This window comes from Balaenoptera borealis (genome assembly GCF_965194805.1).
Source record: "Balaenoptera borealis genome assembly, chromosome: 3".
Lineage (NCBI taxonomy): Eukaryota > Metazoa > Chordata > Mammalia > Artiodactyla > Balaenopteridae > Balaenoptera > Balaenoptera borealis.
The window spans coordinates 42779433-42798986 of NC_138866.1; the positions used below are offsets into that span (position 1 = coordinate 42779433).

The following is a 19554-nucleotide window of genomic DNA, read 5'->3' on the forward strand; positions in this document are numbered from 1 at the left end:
TTACCAGGAGGTTATAACATCCTGCACAGCTATTGAAATTGTCTGGCAGTTTTGAGTTTGTTGCAGAAATATTATATTCTAATTCTTTTGATAATCTGACAAGAGTGTAAATTCAGTTTTAAAATTATATGATTGTGAGAAATGTTCTAAGTACATTAGGAAAAAACCCAAATGGGGAGAAACTGAGCTTCAAGCCCCTTCTACTCCAGCCTTTTAGATCTTTCTCTTGGGTGCTCTGTTTTGGGGAGTTGCTGGTGGCTTAGGTGAAAATGATTTTTTCCCCTCACAATACCCAGAAACCAAAATCTCTGAAATTGTTGAGCTGATTTAGGGGAGGGTGAGATTTGGAGTGGTCCTCAGGATGCTTGGCCAAGTTAGAAAGAACAGACCCCCTTTCCTTGCACCCAGGATTGACACTTTTTGATACTAACCCGAACAGCATTGCCAGTGGAGGTCATGGAGGTCACGTTACTCTCCCCGCTCCATCTACTGGAGGGGCGACTATGGAATGATTATATTCAGTCCAGGTCCTGGCAGGAAACAGAGGCAAACTCATATTGGACATCTAGAGGAGGGATGGGCAGGGCGTAGAGAAACCAAAAGGATTAGAAGCCTTATGGCTGGGAGAGTGGGCTGTGAGGATGCAAGAGGAGAGAGCAATTCCTGAAACATGGGAAAGAGGGATGGCTGTGTGGAGAGGGCAGCCTGGTAGGACTTGTGTTGAATGGAGGGACCCTGCAACCTGTGATGAGTTTTCCTGGAGGGATCTGGGGTACAGATATCTTGACATCATTCTCCTCTCTCCCGCCCACCTCTTGCAGGTGGGGACTCTCCACTGGCTGAACAACATGAAGGTTGATGGGCAAGGGGTCCCACAGTTGGAGAACACATAGCTCAGCCTTCAGGCCACAGAGCAGGGTGAAAAGACACAGAGAATATCTCTAGCACTCCAGCAAAGAATGTCTTCTTTTATCCTGCCCCTTTCAGGTTTAGCTGGCTTGACTCTCTGCCCTGTTTCAGAATGCTCTTCTAGAGGAAAAATTAGAAATGTCTCCATTTAACTGCTGTGAACCCATATATGGAAGGGATATGTGAAAATATGAAGGAAACAAATGTTTTGTGATTTTTTTTAATGGCTTAGACAAGCCATCAGCCATTTATCATTTTTAGCTTGGTTATTTTGCTACCCTTTTCCACACTCTCAGAATAAGTAGTCTTTACCCAGCATTTCTGTTATAGAGAGAGGAATGAGAGAAATACTACCGCACATAGAATTACCTATTGTGAAGAATTTCCTCTAGCCAGAAAATAGATCATTATGACTGCCAACATTTGATAGGGGCACAAAAATAACTTGGTATTCCAAATATCTCCTTTATGTAGTTTCTAAATATCAAGGTGCCTGACATTCAGTACACAAAAATTTCCAAGCATTTAGCTGTTTTTTTATTCCAGTTTTCCATCCTTTTGGTTTCAGTAAAATTACATCCCAGAATTCCAAGATAAAAGGAGATATTTTGTGAAACATGGTTAGTACTTGTAATGATCTTTTTGGCTCCTAGTCCCTGTAGATTGACAATCTCCACAGCTGGATTTAACCATTTGGCCCTCACCCGTAGATCTGCCCTTTGCCACGGTCCCTGGTACCAGTCCTCTATCTTTTGGGGACTGGGGACTAGATGGAACTGAGAATCAATAGGCCAATGGCTCCCAGGTTCAGTGCCCTGTGAGTCTTATTCTGATCTTGTGCCCATTCCAAGTATGGAGACTTGCCTGTTTCCATTTAACCAAGCCCCTTCCATATCCCAGTGTCAATGAGTGGATCTGGGTCTCTGAGACCCCATTGCCTCAATTCCTGTTTTGGTTTCCTGCCTTGTATTCTGGAGGCTGGTGCTTTGCTTTAAACCTTGACCCATGTCATCTTAGGGATTGGAGATATGTCAATAAACCCAGCCCCTTTGCCTGGTCCTCACTACCTATCGCCAGATTTCCCAGACTAAAAACTGCTCACCTTCTTGGATGATCTCCCATCATCTGGGGTCAAACTTTCCTTGATCTGCCACTCAGCCCTGCATTCCGACTGGTAGCAGATATTAGCCATACCTGTACAGCTAGTCATACCTGGTTAATGTACTGCTGTTAATTGATAATAAGGTTTCAAACATATTTTCTTTTTCAAAACCTGGTAATAAATAAAATTTCTAGACTGTAGATGAGCTCCTCTGGGACAAGGAATCTCTTTCTCTCTCTCTCTCTTTTTTTTTTAATCTAGGAACTCCCAGTCCCCGAAGTCGCACTTAATTTTTAAAATTAAATATAAAAAGAACAAATGAAATCGTTGTTTAGATGAGAGATTCTTTTTTTAAAATTAATTAATTAATTAATTTTTGGCTGCGTTGGGTCTTTGCTGCTGCGCGCGGGCTTTCTCTAGTTGCGGCGAGCGGGGGCTACTCTTCGTTTTGGTGTGTGGGCTTCTCATTGCAGTGGCTTCTCTTGTTGCGGAGCACGGGATCTAGGTGCGAGGGCTCAGTAGTTGTGGCTCGCGGGCTCTAGAGGGCAGGCTCAGTAGTTGTGGTGCAGAGGCTTAGTTGCTCCGCAGCATGTGGGATCTTCCCGGACCAGGGCTCGAACCCGTGTCCCCTGCATTGGCAGGCGGATTCTTAACCAGTGCATCACCAGGGAAGTCCCAAGATGAGAGATTCTTAATGTAAACATATGTGCATGGACACGTGTGTGTTTTTCTGAAAGTCTTCATAAGGTTCTTTAGATTCTCAGTGGCACTCATGACTCTCAAAAGATTGAAATAACCACCGGCTTAAAATGTACAAGAGAGAAAGGAATACATGAATTACCCTTTTGAAAATATTCATTCTTTCAGGGCATTTGGATATTCTGTAGCAGCATATTGAAAAATAGCAATACCACCTGATGCTCAGGTGAGCTTAAATAATGAGTACAGGGTTTCTCTTTGGGTATTAATAATAAGGTGATCTGATGGTTAACTTTTAGCTCTTGGAAATGAATGAGAATCAGCAGGACTCAGATTTTGAGGGCCCTCTGACCTGAGGGAATCGGAGTCAAAATCCACTTCCTTAAAGCTTCATTTATGTGTTTTCATAACCATAGCTTATATAGTTTTTCCTCCCCTCAAAAAACTACCTTTCTATTAGTGAAATCTTTACCTTGTTAAGTTGCTGGGTAACAAAGCTTCAGCCTATTTGATATAGTCTCTGTGACAAATATTACCCCTTGGAGCGTGAGTAAATAACTGTTACTTGGGAGTGCGCGAGTGTCGATATATGCTGTATGCGACTGAGGACACGGTGCCTGGCACATGGATAGTGCTTGATCAGGTATTCAATGAATAAATGAATATCATTAGTTTGGGGAGGCAATGTAGTGAAGTGGCTAAACAGAGCATTTATTTTGGATCAATGCATTCTTCGGTGTGAATTCCAGCTCTTCTGTCTAATTTATGACTTTGGAAATAGGAATATTAAACGTTTTTTCCTCTTTGGATTCTGTGAGAATTAAATAAGATAATATGGGTAAAACCAATTAGCACAGTGCCTGTGGGCAGAGTAGGCACTCAATAAAAGGTAGCTATTAAAGTTATTATTATCATTAGCATCATTCTTAGATCACTTGTCTGGATTCCTTGTAAAAGAATAGAACAAAGTGTGCGTGTGTGTGGATTTCATTCAGATCTTAGGTAATAAGTTTGGGGACATGTTTTGGCCTACTGGGTATCTGTCAAGTTCTTAACTCTGGCTATACATCAGGATCGCTTGCGGAATATTTAAAAAATACAGAGGCTTGTCTCCAATTCAGGATTTTGGGGCTGGGTCCAGGGCATGTGTGTTTTTAAAAAGCCCAGCAGGTGATGATGATTCACAGACTGGTTCAAGAATCATTGCCATAGGTATTATATAAAGAGTGGCTTTAAAAATGTGAAATGAAGATGGAGTGAGGTTTGCTAACATTGGACCTAGTTGGGTCCTAGATAGGAAGAGAGGAATACTGGAGAGTGATGAGCCTGGGCTTGGGAGCCCAGTGTAAGAATTCAGCCCATCCACTTATAAACTCTGAGGACGATAGACTGTAAGCCCTGGAGGTCAGCAGCCATGTCTGTCTTGTGCATCTGTATATTCCTACACTGACCGTGAACAAACTATGTAACCTCTCTAATCTCCCTGTGTTCTTATCTGAGAATTAATTTAGATAACTTATGGGTACCTGTGCAATTTACAGGTAATAGATGCTCAACAAGTAGTTCCTATCCTTTGTGTGTGCATGTGTATACATGCTGCATCCTCAGAAAGGACCCCTTGTTGGAGGGGGTCATCGAGAGAACGTGACCACTGGTTGATCCACAAGCTAAATCCAGGCAGTTGGAGGTTCCTCATCCCTCTCCCACAGAATGCATTCTTTCCACCATTGCTACAGCAGGGGCCATTTTCAAGGACACAGCCTTGAGATAGTAATGTATCGTTGAAACCGTCTGGACTGAATACCAGACTGAACCCAGTTAAGGCCTCTATATAAACTTTTAAGTTTCTGGGAGATGGGGCAGAGATCTACACCTCTTGTGACCGCCCAAGACAAGCCTCCTAGATAAGTTCCCTTGCTGATTAAACCTACCATCTACCAATCTGTCTCTTTCTTAGGTCTCTCCTTGTCCTCCACGTACAGGGACCAGTTTCAGATTTCACCCAAGAAGTTCCCAAGTTTGTGGACCAACACCCCTCCTTATTTTTCGAGGTATTTTAATTCATGCTATTCTGCCACTCAAATTCTCTATTCCAGCCAAATAGATTTATTTACTAACCTCTGAACTTACCCTGTGTTTTTCTGCTTTTAATTTAGCACTTCTCTCTATATGTGTATATCTCTATAAAGTTTCCCCTGACTCACACAATGTAAACTAATCACTCTTTTAAAAAAATTCTCATGGTTGTGTTAATTTTGGCACTTGATCATGTGCTATATATGAGTTTTTTTTTCTATTATTAGACTGAACTGTCAAGTCTTTTATTGTTGTTTAACTCTCCTTGCATTTATATACATAGCTCCTCAGCTAGGTTGCCTTTAAACAAGCATTGGACCTTGGAGGCAGGGACAGTATTAAAGTGTATTTCACATAGCAAGAGTTCAATGAAGATGCATTGATTTGGAAAAAAATTTGTTTGACTCTATTTTCTTTTGATTCCTTCATTTTCTTTTATGGGTTTTTGATCAAGGTTTTTTTTGTTGAAACTCATACATATTGCTGGCCCCGACTAGAAGATAATTTAAGTGCAAAGAATGTTTAGGGAACATTCTAAATTTGGAAGTATATACTAGGGGTTTAAGAAGGAGGAGACATTCTCCCTCTTCTTTGCCTGCCTGGTGAATTCTCACCTGTTCTTTAAGCCTCACTTCTGTCCTCCCCACCTTCCCAGAACCTCACCAGGGAATGTGAATTCTTCCTTCATCTGAACTGTAGACCCTCTATTATGGAACATTGCTTTGTATCCCTTCATTTATCCATTTATTTCTCCCACTGGCTTGTGTGTTGCTGAGGACATAAATTTTGGCTTAGTCATCTTGATATCACTGGCATTAAGCACAGTGATTTACCTATAGAAAAAACTCATTAACTCCTGAATCAGTGTGAGAACACAGGGACTCATATTCAAGTTGTAGAAGCAGGATATGGCAAAAGACAGTAGTTATAACATAGAAAAGCATGTATTAAGTTTCCAATGAGTGAGATAAACAATAAGCCTTTGGAAAGAGTATTTGAGGAAACATAAGGAAGAAACCTTGGACAAGGTAGAACTTGATGGAGGGGTCAGATTTGGCCATCTGTAGAAGACTGAGAAGGTCATTTCCGGTGGAGGAAATGAGCCAAATTAGGGAATGGGGGCAGTGCATCAGTAAGGACTTTTGGTTGCACACAACAGAATCAACTCTAGCTAGTTTAAGTCAAAAAGGAATTTATTAAATGATTTAGAGAGCTCACACAATCTCTTCACCTGAGAGTAATACTTAGACGCTAAGGAGCAGTCCCCGACCCTACTATGAAAGAGTCTGGACATGTGACCTTTCTGGCTTTTACCTTTGGAAGGTGGGACAAATGATGAGTGAAATAATCAGAATGTAGGGTAGTATTAAACTATGTTAGGTGGACATAAATGACTTTGTGCCTGAGCATATTTGGGTGACAGCAATTAGATCAGGTAAGCTAAAGCAGAGAAAAATATGAGGAATAAATTTGGGAAGATCAGTAAGAGCCAGATCTGGGAGATCCTTGAATGGTACTGCAAAGATGTGAACTTTTCTCCGAGTGAAAGGGGAGCATGGAAGATATTTGAGCGTATGTGTGTGGGGTGGGGGTGAGAAATATTCTGGAAAATGTCATATTTTGGCATTTCTTGAAGACTGGGTGATTTAGTCACAGGAGAGAGCTCTCATGAGGAAGGAGGATCTGGGGCCTGGCACTAAAGCCCCTTCAGAGGAAGATTGGCTTTGGAAAGGTGGGGGGTTAGCTTGGGTAATAGTGAAGGTTCAAGAAATGATGGGCTGGGATGTGGGGGCCATCCGGCTGTGACATCAGTCACCTCATTGATTCAGCTGATTTGGTTGGTTACGTAGTGTCCCCTTCCTCTCTCCACATTCACAGGCATCCCCCACCCCAGCAGCTGTGAGATCAGTCAAAGAAAACCTTCACCAATAGAGGAAGTCTGTTCTTTCATCAAGGGCATATGAGTGTGTGCATTCCCTTATTAGAGCATTAGGTGAATTCCTCTGCAAGAACCAAAGAAGCTCTCAAGAAGTAACGGGGTGACTCAGTAAGTTGGGGGACCCAGTAAGAGGCTCTCCTTCCCTCTTTTGTAGCTCCCTTCTGTTCTTGCTGCTGCTAGAACAATTTCCCCAAATTATGAATTCCATCAAACCCAGAATTCTTAGATGGTTTCCTGTTCCCTATAGCAGTGTGTCCCAAAGTGTGGGACAAATATTCTTGGTGAAATGTAAGATGATTTAGGTGGTACGTAAGCATGGCATTAAATCATCTTAAGTTACATAGTGGGAAATTTATTCCTTTTCAACTTCTCTTTCAGTCCTTCTGCTTTTGACAATGAGGAAGTATAAGACTAGTCTATCTAACACTTCTAAACTCCATTTTTAATAAGGAGAAAGGGCCTTAAGCTAAGTGTTCCAAATGCAAGCATATCATGCCATAATTTTAATAATATTATTTTCTTTAAAAAATTTATGGCCAACGATTTCAGTTTTTCGTATATGGCAGTGACATAAAATTTTAATGTCTGGATACTTAGGAATTATTATTAACTTTCTTGGATGTGATAATTATGTTTTTAAAAAGTCCTTTAAATAATGATTGAGAATCCCACAAATTAATGTCAGACACCAAACCACAAATCCTTGCAACTCAGAGAACACCAAGAGTGAACTTTTAAGGTAAACCACAGACTCTGGGTGATTATGATATGTCAATGTAGGATCATCCTTGGTAAAAAAATGTACTGCTCTGGTGTGTGATAATGGGGGAAGTTATGCAGGTGTGGGGGCAGAAGGCATTTAGGAAATTTCTGTATCTTCCTCTCAATTGTATTGTAAACCTAAAACTACTCTAAAAAATAGTCTTTTAAAGTTTATGTATACACACACACACACACACACATGAAATGACATAGTGTCTGTGATCTGCTTATCACAAATGAGTTAATTCAGCCACGTGTGCTGGTGGAGGTGGTGTGGAAGGAAAATATAGAAGAAACAAGGTTATACATGGATTGATATCTGTTGTGCTGGGTACATGTAGATTTATTTTACTATTATCTCTAATTTTGTATATATTTGAAAATTTCCATAATAAGGTGTTTAAAAGTCAAAAGAAAATTTCAATGTTTAATATAGAAAATGTAATCAGAAAAACTAAATCAAATAATATAGATGGTATGTGGATAAAGCATTAGTCAAATTACTGAAGTCTATGGCATACTGGTCTACTGGAAAAAGTTCAATTTTCACATTGGGGGATCTAGGGTCTTTCCTGTTAGAACCCTTTCTCACTTCCTTTCTTGCTTCTCCAGATGCAATAATATCAGGTTACCAGGAGTTTCCTGGTGTGTCATGCTCTCACACACCTATGTCTTAATGTAAACTCTTCTGTTTCTCAGAACGCCATCCACACATATTTGCTTGGAGAATTCCGGCCCAAACAAGGGAAAGAAAGGAACATTCTTTTAGGCCCTGAAGGAAAAGTTGAAATCACTTGGGACTAGCTCGACTTAATACCAGGAAAAGAAGGAGCCAACTCCAAGGTTTTAATAGTGGAATGATGGCAACTTTGACTAGGGAAGCTGCAAAGGGGGAGGTATTCTTGGATGATCATTGGTAAATGAGGTTTTAGGCATGATGAATTTGGGGTGTCCTCCAGGAGTCCAGGGTGTTGCTAGCAGAAAGTGGGCAAGGGTCATTTCTCTCCAACCAACTTTTGAGAATTCAGTAGATAATTACGTGGCAGAAATATTAGAGTCTTTGTGTTCCCCTATTTCCTGTGAGTCATATTTTGAGTAGTATTACGCTGACAGACAATGATGCAGAGCAAAAAACGGAGAGGGTGTGAAATACAAACCAGTCATTTGCTGCTTTATAGGGGTGTTGACAAAGACTTGGGGGTTGGGAGAGTTCGAAACTCTTGGTTTATGTCCACTTTGCCATTGTTACTGAATTCTAATCTGACTTCAGATTGCTGACAGGCAGCTGTAGTTAATGTGGCTTCACCATGGCTTGTGAACTTCAGGGGCTACTGCAAGACCTATCTGGACTTTGTGGTCTTTTACATAACTTGATCTTTAATGAGGAGCAACAGTGTCATTATAGCACCTGAGGAAGATGGGGTGGGTCCTTTACCCCAAGCATGGGTTATCCTTGGGGAGAGTGAATTACATGGGTTCTGTTTTCAAGTTTCTGCTGCAAAGAGCAGCTTTTTGTACTGGTCTGTTACCACTTCATTCTATTTTTTTGAGAAGCAGCTCACTGTACTGACATGCTAGCTAAGAAAGGTTTGATCTAATTTTAGTTGGAGTAAATAGAATGCTGTTCCTCCACTGTGTTTGCACTTTCCATTAATAGAATGATGGTTTACTTATGCCACTGTCCTTTCTAACACGCATCTTATCATGTCCCCTTTCTTCATTGGCAGCAGGGACCAGGGATCAGCTCTACTGAGATGTCTTTGCAATTCCCATCATTATATTTTGTAGGCAAGAAGCATATTTTTCTGTGTATTTAAAACTGAGAAATACGTGATTATCGCTTTGGGCCTCCTTGTGAGAGCAGGATTTGACTCTATTTGCACTCTATAATTTATGACATTTTTGTAGCTCACTGTTAGGGCTTGCACAAAGCAGAGAGAATGAATCTGTAGAGGAAAAAGAAAATAGAAAAAAGTGAATACATCAAGGGACTGCAGTTACTCGGTGATCAAAATCTTGCAGTAGTTTGTTTTGTTTGAAACAGATTTTACTTCTCAGGACCCACTTGTTAATTTTTCTTACTTTTTACCAGTTCTGTCCTTTTGGTGTTGACATTTTGTACCCTAAAGTTTTCAGATGTCATTGTTGGGGACTCCATTCTCTAGTAAAGTTATTTCTTAAAATGTTAGATTGCTCTTGTCTTAGTTGGATTTTAGAGTCTGCCTCTGATATTATTTTAACTTATAAACTTTTAATGATGTGTGGTATTTCTTTTATGTTTCACTTAATTCAGCACAAGATTTTGTAAATAGATTCAGGTTGATTTTAGCATATGAGAAGAGAGGGAAAAAAAGATTCTTGTAGTAAAATTAAACCCTTTTTCAAATTGAGGCTGTGGCCTCGTTTGTGTTGTTGTTTAATGTGCGTTTTTATTGTTTGGTGTGAAGCTAGTGTTCATGAAGGTGATTTGCGAATATAGGAAAAAATAATAAGAGATGCATCAGAATTGTGCATGCAGTCTCCATGGTATATTTAAACATACTCAACCGCTGCCCTAAGGAGCAAATTAAGCATTTATCCAAATTGAAAAGCCGATGAGAGGTTAGCTGTGGTCATGACTGGAAGCTGTATTAGAATATTCATTTAACTTAGATTGTTGCTGCAATGTGTCCCCCCAGATGGTGCGGATGCCTGTCAACTAGAGAGCACTTCTCATTTTTTTGGTTTGCCTTCGAGTCAACATAGGGGAGCTTTTTCACAATACAGATCTCCCAGGCCTTGAACCCTGGAGATTCTGAGTCAGTTGTTCTGGGACAGGGCCAGGCACCTGCGTTTTGGTTCATCAGAATCACCTGGGGAGCTTTCACAACACACTGGTACCTGGGCTCCATCCCCCAGAACACTGACTCACATCCTCTGGAGGTACGAGGCCTGGGAAGTCTGTGCTGATGTTCACAAAAGGATGAAAAAACCCGACTTATCTAGCAGGGATGGTCCTTGACAAATATTATTTACTATCCCAGAACATGCAGAGCTAGGGGTAGGATTGAGGTCTCTTGGGACCATGAGAGACCATGAAAGAAGAGGAGAATTCTGTCTGTCTCCAGGGAGATTGCCCTGAGACTGGATGATGATGATGATGGTGATGATAACAAAGTAGCTGTCAGCTTTATATCAGTTCTAAGTAGAGGATTTTTGTGCCTGTATTTCTTTATGCATATGTGATTTTTGTCTGCTTAATTAACATCATTCACGGGATACCTGCTCTCATGTTCTTAAAATATTTATCATTAACTAAATGAACAAATTCTCCAACAATTATGAGGACTTGGAGAGAATAAAAATACACTGGGTCTTTATTGGCAATGCTCACAGAAACCAACACCTGATATATTTCATATATTTTCAGAAGGGTACATTTTGCTATGAAATGTGAAATTTCTTTATCAGCGAGTGCAATTTTATAGATTAATTTCAGTTTCAGTGTGCTATTTTTAGTGGCCGTAACAGCATGTTTATTGCTATCAGAGATGTATGGAGAATCTGAGTTTCCTTTTCTCTCACCCCATTTGTAGACCATGCCAAAATTGGAGTTGGTAAAACATTGGGTTAGGAAGAACATGACTTGAGTTCTAGTATTTTCTCTTTCTTTTTATGAGTTTTGTGACCTTCGACAAGCCACATGAAGTCTTGGGGTCTCATCTTCCTCATGTATAAAATGATAATAACGTGTCTGCAAGCAGGGGACTAGACCTGTTAAACTCTTGAAGCCCATTCCAGCTACAAGTTCCTGTACTGAGTCTGCAGAGGAGAGAGGAGTGACCAAGGCAAGGTCAAGTCCAGTTGAGTGGGCTGGGAGGAAGTGGGCTTCCGAGCTCAAGAAGGCTGTATATCCCTCCTAGTGTTGTCCTTTAAACCCCGGCTGCCTCTTCAGTCTTGCCCCTGGTTGCTATGGTTTTCCATGTCTCCTGGTTTGTAGATTCATGGATTTACTAAATAATGTGTGATAAAACCTCAGTGGGACTCCTGAGTCACTTGTAAGGGATTAAAGATATTTTACAGAGTTGTTTGCTGACTTGGACAGTTGCAGGGCTAAAAACATGAACTTGTTAAGACACGGATATACATTTATGATTAGGAAGAGTTTTAATGAAACATTCATGACTATTTCTTACATTTGTCTGGAAAAATAACTTCAATCACAGTAGGGTATTTTGCAAAGATATTATTGGACCCACAAATATACTCTAGTCTCTCGAGAAGAAAAAAGCTGCAAGATTTTCACTCTTTAAATTACTGAAGAAAAGGGAAATGATTACATTGTAATATCCCAACTGGCTGCTTGAGAATTTCACAGAAAACAAGAACACTAGGTGGATTATTCCCCGTGGTGGTTTGTGAAGCATGACTGCTGCCATACTGCAAACCTTGCTTGCCTTTTGCTATCTGTCTGCTCTGGATCAATTCAGTTTGTCCCTCCTCCCTCCCCTGTCCAACCCCTCCATCCTCCTCTGAGAACTGGGAGGCTGAGCTATCAGACTGAATCCACCGTGTCTTAGTCTGCTTGGGCTACTGTAACAAAACACCATAGGAATTTATTTCTCACCATTCTGGAGGCTGGGAAGTCCAAGATCAATGTGCCAGTCAATTTTGTTTCTGGTGAGAGCTCTTCTTTCTGGCTTGCAGATGGCTGTCTGCTTGCTGTATCTTACACAGTAGAGAGATATAGGGCTCTGGTCTCCTCCTCTTCTTATAAGGGCACTAATCTCATCAGGGGGCTCCACTCTCATGACCTCATCTAAACCTAAGTACCTCCTAAAGGCCCCACCTCCTAATGCCATCTTACTGGGGTTAGGGCTTCAACATGTGGATTGGGGGTGGGGCGACACACTCAATGGATAGTAACCAGACTCTCTTGCCCTGCCCTCTGGAATCAAGCTGAGTTTGCTTAATGGAAGACACTCGTAGGAAGGGATGGAGGAGGGCGAAGTCAGGGTGTCCTCGTGGCTCCCACTTCTTGGGCTGCATCTACTCTTAGGTATCCCCTTCTTCCTCCAGTGTTCGGCCCTGCTCGCTCCCCTTCCCCTTTGGGCCTAGGGGTGATAGTAGCTCCATCATGCTGTCCTACTGTCCCCCTGCCGGTCTTGACTCTGGCCTACTCCTTCATAAACAACCACTTGTTAAACAATCCTCCCCACTCCCCACTCTAGAGCACAGTCGAGTTCCTGCTAGGATCCTGACTGATTCACTGCCTGAAGAGTTGATTACAAAAGATCACTGAAGAACCTCCTTGCAACTCCAGTACACTGTATTGCACTTGCTGTTATTATATTTACTTCTCTTTTTACTCAGAGGAAATGGCTACTGAAGTGATTTGGCTGAGAAGCCACAAACTTCTTTGATTCAAAAATACATGTTCCACTATTTTCTTGTTTTAAAAATAATAGTCATTGCATGATGGGGGTGTGACAAGATGAACATTTTATATTTTCTGGTAGGATGATAAACTGCTGCAAACTTGATGGAAAGAAATTTGGCAGTTTATACTAAGAGCCTTCAAAATATTTAACTTGTTGACCCAGTAGTTCTACTTCTAGCAACCCATCCAAAGGAAATAATTGTCATTGCAATGATAAGTGCTCAAATAATCCCATAAAACTTTTATTGATCATAATTCATAATAATAAAAATAACTAAATGTTCAGCAGTATGAAGATGGGTTCATAAATTAAAGTACCTCTGTGTAGTTTGTATACCATGCAGTCTTTAAGTTTATAAAGAATGTTATATACCATGATAAAAAAATCACAGAACAAAATTTTACACACAAAATGAACTCAACTATTTCAATTTATGTGTGGGTAAAAATACATCTATATGTCTGTATTTATATCTATGTATCTATCTATAGAGAAGTCGGAAAGAAAAACTACACATTGAAAAATCTTCAGCGATTAACCTTTAGCAGAGAGATTATGAATGACTTTGATTTTTCCACTTGTGATTTTCCATATTCTACAAATATATATTCTTTAAAGTAAATATTACTTTTCTGTATTTAAGCACATACATTACTATAAATGAAAAGTAGTTTTTTTTAACATGAAACCTTCAGTAAAACCTGGGATATTTTTAAATAGTGTAGCATGGTCACGATGCTATTGAGTAATCTTCTTTGGTAGCAAAGCTAAGGAGCTGAGAGATGGTGTCCAAGGCCGTGGGACCAGGGCCCATCCCTAACCCTGCTGATGCTGTGCTTCCCTCCCCAGAGGACGACAGCTTCGGTGGCTGCCTTTCCTAACCTTATTTCTCTCCTTGTCAGATAAACCTGGTTGTATGTTGCATTTTCCTCCTTATTTATTTATTTATTTTTAAAGTATAGAAACTAATGCTTTTTTTTTGTTTTTATTTTTTAGAGAGTATTAGTCATTTTTAAATTTTTATTTATTTATTTACCCATGGTTGTGTTGGGTCCTCGCCTCCGTGCGAGGGCCCTCCCCAGCTGCGGCAAGCGGGGGCCACTCTTCATCGCCGTGCGCGGGCCTCTCACTGTCGCGGCCTCTCTTGTTGCGGAGCACAGGCTCCAGACGCACAGGCTCAGTAATTGTGGCTCACGGGCCCAGTTGCTCCGCGGCACGTGGGATCTTCCCAGACCAGGGCTCGAACCCGTGTCCCCTGCATTGGCAGGCAGACTCTCAACCACTGCGCCACCAGGGAAGCCCCCCTCCATATTTTTAAAGAGGGAAATTTGGCCTGCCCTCACATCTACCTAACATGTAGGTTTTCTTTCTTTGTCTCTTTTGGGAATCCAGTCCTTTTTTAAAAATTTTTTCTCATGCCACATCTTTTTTCCTTGCCAGGCGTGGGTTTTTAAAATAGTCTTTCAGATCAGGCTATGGGAAATTGATTTTTTTTCGGCTCATTCTTCCTCATAATTATGCAAAACCTGATCCGACCTCCTAGTTTTCTGCATTCTGTGGGCTTTCAGACATGGAATTATAGAGGTAGATTTATAGGAAGCAGGGCCATCCTTATGGTTTACACACAGCTTGTGTGCCTGTGGAGATCCTGTTAAGATGAAGCCAGCTCAGGTGGAGGTGGGGAGAGTAATGCACTATAGCATGTCAGTAGTCAATACCTTTGTGGTCTGCCAGGTAATTAATTAGCTGCTTCTTTGGAAAGCAGAGTGCAGGTCCAGAAGGAATGAGGCACAGTTGAAGTTTAGATGGAAAAAAGAGGAAGAAGATGGAAAGGACCCTTGGGATACTAGCCCAAGCCTTACTTGAACAGGAGCTTTCAGCCCAGGAGGTGGAATCTGAGGAAGAAGCACTGGGAAAGGGTGGTGGTAAGAAGTCAAAGATGAGTTTTGCCTATTTTTCATACTGCCTGGCACCAGAAATCATGACCAATGAGCTACTAGAATTGGGTGCAGTCTGGTACAGTGAAAAAGGCACAAAATGGTAATAATCATCATCATAACTTCCATTTATTGAGCATTTGCTATGTGCCAGGCTGTGCTAAGCATTTACATATCTTATAACTTTTAATCCTCTCAATGATGCTGCAAAGTAGATTTTATAACTCCTACTTTATGGGTGAGGAAACTGACAGAGAAATGAAGGAACTTGTCTGAGCCATAGTTAGTAAGTGATCAAGCTGAGTTTTGATCCCATACCCTGTGTCATGGCTGAATATAAAGTGGGCATCCCTTGTACAGGGGGTCCTGGGTTTGAGTCCCAGCTGATAGTAACAGTGACCTTTCGCCATCTTTAACATCTCCAATGATCAGATTCCTGTACTAGAACTCATCACTTACACATAATTTACATTTTATCAGATGCATTAGAGTTTGCAAAGTGCTTTCTAGCAAATCCTCTAATTTTATCCTCCCAGCAATTCTGAGCGGTATCAAACATAATACCTGTTCTAAAAAGCTGCTTTAGTATTAGATCTATAAAATTGATTCGGAGAAACCTTGGCACTCTCTATACACACAGAGGAATTGCTTTGATGACAAGACCTGTAGCTGACCCTATTCAGTCTACTCACAAGCCTGGACCCAAAGGAAAAATAAGAAGAGAGACTCTTAGGCAGATGCTCTTGGAGATGGAGCTTGAGGATTCTTCACTTGCATGGGCCCCTCCCAAGGTCCTGGGAATGGCCCTGAAATGAGTTTGTCCCCTCTCACATACTGACCTTCACTCATTGCAAGTGGTATTGGAGTGACTGTTGGAAGTTTTGGGATCCAGTTAAGGGGAAGTTGAGTTGGGGATACATTTAGTTTGGATTTAACTACTTCTTATTTTCTATATATATGTGCCAGCCTCTTTGTTTTTCTTAAGCTGTTTCTTCCCCATCATGCCCTTCCCCCAACCCTTTATGTCAAAATTCTCACTGATAATCACAGTTCCTGTCAAATGCACTTCCTTCAAGAAGGCTTCCCTGATTACCCTACATGGATGGCATCTTCCCTCCCCTTCCTTCCCATGGGGCTTTATCGATCTCTCTCCTTTTATTCATAGCACTCATTTGCTGTCTACTGATGTGTTTTTTTTCCTCCTGACCCCAATAGACTGTAAATGCCTTTAGCATCCTCTCACTTCCCCCTTTTAAATCTCTTTACTCTGTGATTATACTTTCTAATATCATCTCTCTATTCAGACCATAAATGCATTGAGAGCAGACATCCAGCCTTCTTCAGCCTTTTATCCTCCTCCAATACCTTATGGGATGCCTTGCACATAGAAATCTTCCAGCAAATCTTTGTCAGATGAATAAATATTCTTTTTAGCTTTAACTTCAAAGAAAAATAGAGATGGGGAGCAGTGTTATTTATTATAACATCAAATTGTTTTTCAAAAAGTTATGTGCTCAGCAACAGTGACTGTACTATTTATCTATTGCTATCTAATAAATTATCTCAAAATGCAGGGCCTTAAGACAACAACATTTATTATCTCACAGTTTCTGTGGGTCAGAAATACAGGTGATACTTAGCTGGGCCTTCTCTCTCCAGGTCTCTCACAAGGCTGCAGTCACCTCAAGGCTCACCTGGAAAAGATCTCCTTCCTAGCTCACCTGCATGGTTGTTGGCAGGATCACTTCCAAGTAGGCTATTGGACTGAGGCCTCAGGTCCTCATGAGTTGTTGGCTTGAGACATCCTTCTGTCCCTTGCCACATGGGCCTTTCCATAGAACATCTTGCGACATGGCTGCATGTTTTATCAGATCAAACAAGTGACAGGGCAAAAGACAGAGCAAGTTGGAATCAGAGTCCTTTATAAACCAGCTTTGGGACTGAATTACACACATTTGCTGTATTCTATTTATTAGAAGCAAATTACTAGGTCAAGCTCATTTTCAAGGGGGAGGGGACTACACAAAGATGTGACTATGGGGAGGCTGGGATCATTGGGCCATTTAAAAAAACTATGTATTGGGTAGATAACTGTATCTGTGTACGTTGCAACACTTTATAACATACAGTTAAGTTATTGCAAGCTCTCCTATGAAGAATGGCTTCTCGATATGAGAATACAGCAAAGCAGTGGAAGAAAAGATAGGAAAAATCATCTGAGGATGGATCATCTGAATCTTGAATATCAGGTTAGGAATTCAGATCTTACCATAAAGGCAATGGGAGTTACAGATATATTTGAGCACAGGGATGGTCCAATTAGAGTTGTGCTTCTAAAAGTTCAAATTGATCGGAGGGAAAACATTTGATTTGATTTGTTCCCCAGCAATTGCAGTCAGTTGGGTGGGAGGAAATGACCAGGGTTATGAATAGAGTAAATGAAAGGAGGAAAAGATATCAGGGATATTGTGGAAGAAGAGTGACAGTATTTGGCATTTATAAAAAGTATGAAGATCAGAGTTGGTTTTTTGAAAAAATAAACAAAAATCAAGAAACTCTTAACTAGACTAAGAAAAAAAGAGAGAAGACTCAAATAAAATCAGAAGTGAAGAGGAGACATTAAAACTGATGGCTAGAGATAAAAAGGATCACAAAAGACTATTATGAACAATTATATGTGAACAGATTGGATAACCTAGAAAAAAATGGATAAATTCCTAGAATCATACAACCTACCAAGACTGAATCAAAAAGAAATAGAGGGCTTCCCTGGTGGCTCATTGGTTAAGAATCTGCCTGCCAATGCAGGGGACACGGGTTTGAGCCCTTGTCCAGGAAGATCCCACATGCCGTGGAGCAACGAAGCCCGTGCTCCACAACTACTGAGCCTGTGTTCTAGAGCCCGCGAGCCACAACTACTGAGGCCGTGTGCCACAACTACTGAAGCCCACGTGCCTAGAGCCCGTGCTCCTCAACAAGAGAAGCCACCGCAATGAGAAGCCCACACACCACAACAAAGAATAGCCCCCGCTCGCCGCAACTAGAGAAAGCCTGCGTACAGCAACGAAGACCCAACGCAGTCAAAAATAAATAAAAATTAAAAAAAAAAAAGAAATAGAAAGCCTGAACAGACTAATAAATAAGGAGATTGAAGTAGTAAACAAAAAAAAACCTCCCAACAAAGAAAAGCCCAGGATCAGATGGCTTTACTGCTGAATTCTACCAAACATTCAAAGAATTAATGCCAATCCTTCTTAAACTCTTCCAAAAAATAGAAGTAGAAGGAATACTTTCAGACTCATTTTATGAGGCCAGCATCACCTTGATACCAAAGCCAGACAAAGACACCACAGGAAAAGAAAACTACAGGCCAATATCACTGATGAACATGAATGTAAAACTACTCAATAAAATACTAGCAAATCAAGTTCAAAAACACCAAAAAGATTATACACCATGATCAAGTGGGATTTATTCTTGGGATGCAAGTTTAGCTTAATACACACAAATCAATCAATGTGATAAACCACATCAACAAAATGAAAGATGAAAACCACATGATCATCTCAAGAGATGCACACAAAATCTGACAAAGTTTACTATGCATTCAAGATAAAAACTCTCAACAAAATAGACATAAAAAGAAATTTAGTCAACACAATAAAGGCCATTTATGAAAAACCCACAGCTAACATCATAATCAATGGAAAAAAACAGAAAATACTTCCTCTAAAATCCAGTGCAAGGCAAGGATGCCCACTCTCACCACTTCTGTTCAACAAAGTAATGGAAGTGCTAGCAAGAGCAATCAGAGAAGAAAAACAAATAAAGGCATCCAAATTTGAAAGGAAGAACTAAAATTATCTCTGTTTGCAGATGACATGATTCTATATGTAGAAAACCCTAATGACTCACAAAGTTTTTTTTAGAAGTAATAAATGAATTCTGTAAAGTTACAGGATATAAAATCAACATAAAAACAGTTGCATTTCTTTAAACCAACAATGATTTATCCAAAAAGGAAATCAAGAGAACAATTTCATTTATGATAGCATCAAAAAGAATAAAATAAAATATTAGGAATGCTTTTAACCAAGGAGGTGAAAGACCTGTACACTGAAAACTATAAAACATGGATGAAATAAATTGAAGAAGACAAAAGCAAATGGAAAGATATCCCATGTTCAAGGATCAGAAGAATTAATATTGTTAAAATACCCATACTACCCAAAGTGATATACAGATTCAATGCAATCCCTATCAAAATTCCAATGGCGTTTTTCGCAGAAATAGAAAAAACTATTCTAAAACTCATATGAAACCACAAAGGACCCCAAATAGCCAAAGCAATCTTGAAAATGTAGAACAGAGTTAGAGGCCTCACACTTCCTGATTCCAAATCATGTTACAGAGCTATATTAGTCAAAATTATATGGTATCGGCAAAAAAACAGACACATAGACCAATGGAAGTGACTAGAGAGCCCAGAAATAAACCAAAATATATACAGTCAACTATTTTCAACAGGGTGCCAAAAATATACCACGGGGAAAGGACAGTCTCTTGAATAAATGATGCTGGGAAAACTAGATATCCACACGAAAAGAATGAAATTGGTTCTTTATCATATTTATACCATACACAAAAAAGGTAACTATGTGAGGAGATGGTACGTGAAGTACATGTCTGAGGTAGTTATTTCACTATGTG

The 19554-nt window shown here is 40.3% G+C and overlaps 1 protein-coding gene and 2 long non-coding RNA genes across 4 annotated transcripts in view; 2 read left to right on the forward strand and 1 right to left on the reverse strand.

Annotated features, from left to right (window-relative positions):
* Positions 1-19554, reverse strand: part of LOC309626240 — a 161935-nt gene that overhangs the window by 82444 nt on the left and 59937 nt on the right. The window lies entirely within an intron of this gene.
* SLC35F4 (solute carrier family 35 member F4) overlaps positions 1-19554 on the forward strand; it is a gene marked incomplete at its 5' end in the record, with an annotated part of 267380 nt that overhangs the window by 25452 nt on the left and 222374 nt on the right. The window contains one exon of one of the 2 annotated variants that reach the window (XM_082386611.1): positions 4700-4761. The exons of the other annotated variant lie outside the window; for it this stretch is intronic. Of the gene's footprint in view, positions 1-4699; positions 4762-19554 lie in introns of those variants that run through there. 2 annotated transcript variants of the gene reach the window in all.
* The window catches only part of LOC309626239, a 187194-nt gene that overhangs the window by 17605 nt on the left and 150035 nt on the right, over positions 1-19554 (forward strand). The window lies entirely within an intron of this gene.